Source organism: Silene latifolia, chromosome 1 (genome assembly GCF_048544455.1).
Source record: "Silene latifolia isolate original U9 population chromosome 1, ASM4854445v1, whole genome shotgun sequence".
Classification (NCBI taxonomy): Eukaryota; Viridiplantae; Streptophyta; class Magnoliopsida; order Caryophyllales; family Caryophyllaceae; genus Silene; species Silene latifolia.
In genome coordinates this window covers 177,701,437-177,709,201 of record NC_133526.1, presented here as the reverse complement: position 1 = coordinate 177,709,201, position 7,765 = coordinate 177,701,437, and the positions used below count along the sequence as shown (strand labels likewise).

The 7,765-nt window shown below is 40.2% G+C and overlaps 1 non-coding gene across 1 annotated transcript; it reads left to right on the top strand.

Moving 5' to 3' along the window:
* Positions 1–7,281: 7,281 nt before the first annotated feature.
* LOC141621049 (small nucleolar RNA R71) lies at positions 7,282–7,388 on the top strand. The gene has a single exon (XR_012532091.1). It is a non-coding gene; the product is annotated as a small nucleolar RNA R71 (small nucleolar RNA).
* Positions 7,389–7,765: the final 377 nt, after the last annotated feature.

Sequence of the window (7,765 nt, the reverse complement as noted above, 5' to 3'; positions counted from 1 at the left end):
TCGAAAAGCTTATTTGAAATAAAGAATGATCATATGTATTTATAATAGAGGAGAGGAATAGGGTTTTGCACGAAACCCTAGAAGTGCCGTGAGGTAGGCGGTTTATTTCGCAAGAAATAAATCTCTATCTCTTTCCTAATTTAATCCAAGATAATTTAGTTTAAGTAAATAAGATAAAAGTAAATCTTATTTTTTCCATAACTACATCTTTAAGATTTTCAGATAAGTAAACAAATTAAATCAAGTATATATTTAAGATATGAGAATATCTTATAAAAATATAAGCTAGATTTAATTAGATAGATTACTTGTACTAGAGGACTTGTGAAACCTAACGGTTCAAAGCCAACGGCCGAAACCCCAGGCCTGTGTCCATCTAGAGGAAAATCCTTCTTCTTGGATTAGGGTTAGGTTAAATAAACTAGCAAACCCTAGGTAGCATGACGACCCATAAGTCGTTTTACTAACCAATAGAGAAATGCAAGTTAACCATTATAACAACCCATATTTCATCTCTATTATATACACACACACACATGATTTTTGAAATATATTTGAAGAATTTTATCTTTTGAAAATGATTTTAAAACTATTAAAATCGTGCCATAAAATCGCTACTTAAAGTTATAGTAGAAACTGCTATAACTTTAAGTTTGGTAAGTAAAGTTATAGGTCAAATAGGTATAACTTTACTTTCCCAATATTTCTTCTTAAGATATCGTTACTAGATGAAGACCTAAACTAGCTAATCTTCCTGGAGATCTTCAGAGTAGAATCTTCTCTTTATCTTGATCATAAGCTCTTCATCTTGAGCTTGTTAAAGACTTGATCGAGCCTTTTTCTTGAGTGATCATCATACTTGAAACTTGTTACAGTTACTATGACGCTTTAGGAATCTTCAATGTTATAGCTCAAGCTGCTATAACATTACTTGAATGATGCTTCACAAATCTTCAATGTTATAGCCAAGGATGCTATAACATTACTTGCTAAACTTGTAAACCTAAGTCAATCTAACAAAGACTAAACAAACAATTACGAGCAAGAGTATATATAAAACGAAGCACACACTTGTCATTTTCAAAACTTAACATATATATATAATGATTTGTGACTAAGTGTAAGTTCCCCCTCAACATAATTGATGCCCGTCGTTGTGTGCACCAAAAATAATATTTATAATTCCTAACTACAACTATAGATAGCGGTAGCAGGGTCGAACCACAAAGAGGCAGATGTAATTGATAGTTGTCTAATTTCAGTCCAAGGTAACAATGATGTGGGGGTTTGATTTGAATTGGTCTATAACTAATGGCAAATAAAAGACAATAAACAAAATAAACGGATGAAAATCAAATATTAAAAGGGTGCTAAGATGGTCGGTTCACTGTAGTTTCGGCAGCAGCTTACTAAGTAGGTCTGAAATACACACATGAGGCGGGAAAACAAGAGGTCCTCTCGGTCCACTCTTAACAAGTAGCGTCTTTCGATCTCGCTACGGGTCCCTAATATCACTAGTACTGACTCTCGTCCTGAAAAGTGACTAATAAGCTAAACTTTACCTATCTTTCGATCTTAGCACAGTTTAGTCATTTTAATTGGTGGTCTAACAACTTTCCCTATCTTTCGATCTAATGGGTCAGTCATTTACTAAGCATTCAACTAGTCGCGTGCACTCGATTCGTCAAATATAGAATTTAAATCAATTAAAACGAAGCAAAACCTCACGTGGCCAGTCGATCGACCAGGGTGTGCAGTCGATCGACCGTGGCGCGACTCAGGTCAAACTATTCTACTGCCGCCTAATCTACAGTTCCCCTACATCCTAGCACAGGGTATTTAGCTACTCATGGCTACGATAAGAACAACAATAAAATTGACTAATAAAGCAGAAGAATTCATGATTAAAACGACGAAATAAACAATTAACATAAAACGATAAATTAGCTTTTCGGGAGACTATTCTAGCAATTCCTATACTACGAATGAAATAAACAACGAAACTGAATAGAAGAATACCGAAAAGGAATTGCAGAAAGAGATCCAGAACCGGAAGCGAAAGGAACTTTATTAATGGTAGAACAATAATCTCGAACCCTAAATATGAAAAATAGAACTAAAACTAAATTAAAGCTTGATGATAACTGGATGCTTGTTCTCAAAACCTAGCATACGTTATATAGAATACAACGTAGTTCTTATTTCCAAAACCTAACTACTATGGGCTTGCTATTCCTCATTCTATTAATTCACGTCAAAGTAGCGGTGTGGTCGATCGACCATGGTGAGCGGTCGATCGACTGGTAAGCTCTGAACAGTGGCTCCTGGAAGTCGTGGTATGGTCGATCGACCATAGGTAGCGGTCGATCGACTGCTTTAGCTGATACTTGACTTCTAAATTCTCGTGGATTTGTCTTTCGGGCCTCGAAATGCGCACCAAGCTCGCTCCTTGAGTAAATCCTTTACGTCAAATGCAGTGCAAGGTACTCGGGGACGGATTTAGCTCAAAATCTACTCATTTCCGCATAAATCTGCAATATTACATAAAAATACGAAAGTAGACGAAATGGGGCAAATAGTAGCATAAACTACACAAATGAGCTCTGAAATGCGTGTAAAATGGGGTGTAAAACATCATATTTGGGACACGCATCAAACTTCCCCAAACCAAACCCTTGCTTGTCCCCAAGCAAGAACTAGACTCGATCCTAAATCCTAATGAAACGAGTTCAATCTCAGAGCGAAATGCAAACTGTAAAGCCTAAACCAGTTTAATGCAACAACTAATCAATCAATTAGCAATATGAATCATGCAAACGAGTTATGAAGCCGTTAAAAACTAGCTGAACCGTCGACTGTAGAGACTTATCAAATTGGACTCTCACGGGTCGCTCAGATCACTCAAATAAAAACAAGGTGAATAATGTATAAGATAGAAAGAATTCCTTTTGTAGTGACTCTCACCTAACTACGACCTATAAGAACATGCCTGCAATCTAATATGAAAATAATCTCTACAACCGTACATATGCATTCCAACCAAACAAATGACCATGACACATGCCGAGGTAAATATGGATATGTGAGGTATGGGTAAGAAGAGGCAAAACAATTATGGGAATGTGGGGGTACAGGTGATCAAGCTAGTACCTAAACAGAACCATATGACAATATCCAACTTCTTGCTCAAAGTTCAACAATAAACCGGGTGCTAATTAGAAGCACAAATCCCACAATCTCCAATATGATAGTAATCAACCAACTCCCCATAAGATATAAATGCAACATGGGAGCAAAAATCGCCATATAATAAAGACTTAAATTATGCGAATTGATTTTCTTTTTTTCTTTCGGACCTCAGTCGATCGACCAGAATGGGCAGTCGATCGACCGTTTCAAACAGTACAACACTCTTTTTTTCTTTTTTCTTCTTTTTCATCCTATTATTTTTTTTCTTTTCTATTTTTTCCTTCCTTTTTTTTTCTTCCCAACCATCATCTCAAAATGAGCATATGCTACCAAAAACGTAGTAACAACCCCAAGAACGTAAACTACTAGCTTGACAAGGGCAGGCTAAATGTAGGATGTAGTAATGGGACAAAAAGGCTGTTTTTGGCAGTGTGGAGCTTATGGGTAAAATGAATAAAGGAAAACCTCTACCACATGTGTCAACTAACCACAAACCGAATGCATACAGGTATTAAGCAGATTAAGTTCACATTTATGCACATTTATGTAGCATGTCTCATAAGGAGTAACTACTCACATTCCTAAATAAACTGGTCATAGATGTCACCAGTTATAGGCTCTAAATCTTAGAAAAATGATGTAGTTTGCCAAAAATCAAAGTCAAGTCTCAAGCTCAGCAAATAATTTAACGAAAACTCGTAGATATGCATATACGATTCTACTAATAACATGTCATTTAGCAAGGTTTAGGCATAAAACAGATGCAAATGCAATGTCATCATTGAAATACTACCGTTCCGACTCAACCTATATGCTAAAATAAACGTGCAATTTTTTTGAAATTTTTGAATTTTTTTCAATTTTTTATGAATTTTTGATATATAAATGAAATGAAATAAACAAATGCAAACTGAAATGTAAACATGAATGCAAGCAAATGATATGCGACGCAAAACCCTTCCCCAAACCAAATCGCACAATGTCCCCCATTTTTGCAAAATCATGTAATTAAATAAACAAAGGAAATGGGAATTTGCGATGAATTAAGTAAATAGGAATGAAGTAAAGACTCGGAAACTCACAAGACTTTAAGCGCAGCAAAAGGAAACGTCCCCAAACCAGCGTGAGCTAGGAGGTTTCAGTAGCCAGCAGTGCTACCAATAAGTACCTGAAAAGACAAACAAAGTACCGCGCGTAAAACCGAGAAAACAAATTTGAAGCGGTAATTGTGTGCAAAATTAAGAAAATGGAAAAAATCAGAAATATGACGGAAAATAAAGTGGAGGGAAGACTCCCTCAATTCCGCAAAACGATCAAACACAGCAGGGGAATGATCGAAAACCGGTACAGCAGCGAACTTGGTCGATCGACCACATCACCCAGTCGATCGACCAGGGTGAACAGGAACAGAAGCTCCTGGAAATCGCAGCTCAGTCGATCGACTATAGGAGGCAGTCGATCGACTGATAAACCCGCTGTAACTTTCTGATTTCTTCGATTTAGCTCGATAACTTGAGCTAATGAGGTCTATAAACTTGCAAATGCACAATAACACGCGCCCAAAAATTGCGCACAACCCAAAGTAACCTACTAAAGTGTTCAAAATCCTAAGCAAACTTAAAATGCGAAGTCTCGCGCACACAAAAGCAATAAAAAGGTTCAAAAGCAATAAAATGAATAGTTTTTGTAAAGGTCTTGATCAACTAATAGTTGATCAAGAATGGCCATGGAATGGCCCACTTGGTCGGCTTCTGGCTACAAGAGGTAGCCTCAACGGTGCTCATCTTCTCAACTGCACCCTTCTCAACTCCAACATCCGCAGAACTCAACGGATCAACAGCTTCATCATCTCCCCAATCAATGACCTCTTCTGGCTCATCAAAGTCCAAGTCGGACTCTCTCACTCTGACTGGCTCATCTTCAAGCTCCTCATCAGTGCCATAGCTAAGACATCCTAAGTCGCCTCTTGAAACGACTGGCTCCTTCACAGCTGGAGCGACATGCGGCTCTTCCTTCCCCAAACCAGCTCCTACAATGTCTAAAACAGAAGAATCGTCCTCCAATTTGCTCCCAGTCTGGGGCGGAGGTGTCACAACAGGAATAGGCATAGAGATAGGCATATTAGGAAGTACAAAATAAGATTTCTTTCCAGAAACCGTATTACAAGTCACGGGCCACATGAGGTCTTTCTTCTTAGCTGTCTGAGCAAAGACAATGGAGTGTTTCCCTACTTTGAAGGTCAAGGTCCCAGAACCAACATCGATAACTGCACCAGCAATGTGCAGGAATGGTCTACCCAAAATAATAGGAATGTGAGCATCCTCGGGCATATCTAAGACAACGAAGTCAACAGGGAAGAAGAACTTTCCTATTTGCACAGGAATGTCCTCTAAGACTCCTATAGGCTGGACCGCAGAACGATCAGCCATCTGTACGGTCATGTTCGTAACTGCAAACCTATTCAACTTCAGCTTCCTAGCAAGACTCAAAGGCATTACACTAATACTGGCTCCTAGGTCACATAATGCCTTCTCAATTGAGAAGGTACCAATATTACAAGGAACGGAGAAGCTACCTGGGTCAGCTAATTTTTGTGGTGCAGTATGGGTCAAATAGGAGCATGACTCCTCAGTGAGTGCGACAGTATGCACAGTTTCAAGTGACTTCTTTTTAGACAGTAATTGCTTCATAAATTTCATGTAAGCAGGCACTTGATTAACTAATTCTAGGAAAGGTACTTGTACGTTTAAGCTATGAACAACATTTTCAAATTTATTAAACGATACATGTTCCTTCGTCGGCACCAATCTCTCCGGATAGGGGGCTGAAAGTAAAAACTTAGCCCTCTCCTCTAAATCTCTCATGCCGGCGTCGGTGGATTTAGGCTGAAAATCCACTACCTTCTCTTTGTTGTAGCTTGACCCTTCTTCAGACCGTCTCAAAAATGAACCATTAATCGTCGTCGGGTCATATTTCGGAACCGAGACTGACCCATCAGAATTCGGGTCTTGCCCCAATATTTTCGGAGTAGTCGTACCCCGAAACAAGTGATCCCTCAAGTTATCGGGCATCGGAGGACGAAAAGAATCACTTTCAGCAGCGCTGTCAGTCGATCGACCAGGTTGGGCAGTCGATCGACTGACTTCTACAGGACCAGAAGCTACTGTTTGTCGCACATCAGTCGATCGACCGGGTATGTCAGTCGATCGACTGACATACCTGCTGATCGTCTTTTTCTTGTTATTATTCGTCAGTCCCTTCTTCTTGCTTGGTTCCGCCTCATCTTTTTCAATGGCATCCTCAATCATAGCGGGCCCCTCAAGGGTAGACCCACTCCTTAAGGTGATAGCATTAAGGGTCTCTTTTTGGTCCGTCTGAGTCGGTAAATGCCCCGGAGCTCGAGTTGTATTCTTGCTTGCCAATTGAGCAATTTGGCTCTCCAACATCTTCATCCCGACCTCTCTAGCTTGAGACTCTTTCAGCAACAAGTTCTTCAACTCATTGAAATCAGAACCTTGGGATTGTTGCTGCTGCTGAGGGATATACGGAGGCTTTTGATATGGCTGCTGCTTATGAGGGGGCACATAAGTCTGCTGCTGCTGCTGCTGCTGCTGTGGAGATGGAGTCGGATTTAGGACATTTTGGCTACTCCACCTCAAGTTTGGATGGACATTCGGCTCATAGTAAGTGTTTGTCTGCCTATAATGTTGAAAGGCAGCACAAGACTCGAAGGGACTAGGACAATTTTCTGAAACATGTCCCTCAGCCCCACATCTTTTACAGACGAAAGGACCGTCTGAAACAGCATTCACATGGTAGATCCCTTCTTTTGAAGCTCCTCCCAACTCGTACTTATCAAACCTCGCCGTGAGAGCCTCTAATGCAACTACAGAAGGAGATTCAGCACTCCTCCTTTGATTTCCCCTGGAATTTCCATACTCAGCCTTGTGGGTGGCCAAATCATCAATAATTTTCCACCCCTTGGTCTCTCCCATATTCTCCTGGAATCTGCGACTAGCTGCCGCATCCAGGATAGCTCTCTGATCGTCATAGAGCCCATTATAAAACTGATTGCATAGACTCCATTTTTCGAACCCATGGTGCGGAATGGTTCGCACCAGCTTCTTGAAACGGACCCATGCTTCATGAAAGTTCTCATCAGGACCCTGTTTAAAGCTCGTGATCTGAGCTCTAATGGCATTAGTCTTCGAGGCAGAGAAGTACTTCTTATAAAACGCTAAGGCCAGCGAATTCCAGTCAGTGATCCCATTAGCAGCTCGATCCAGGTCTCTGTACCACTCCCTTGCAGCATCACGAAGAGAGAATATAAACATTGTCTCCTTCACCTGGTCTTGGGTTACACCGGTCGGTGGGGGTATAGAGCAGCAATAGTCAATAAATATTTCCATATGCTTGGCTGCATCTTCATTTGCAGCTCCCCCGAATTGGTTCCTCTCAACCAAATTGATATAAGAAGGCTTCGGTTCGAATTTTCTATCTGCTCCTGGTAGTTCGAATCCCTTATAAAGATTCGCAGCTGTCGGCTCTGAGTGACTGGCAATAGTCGCTTCTTCAG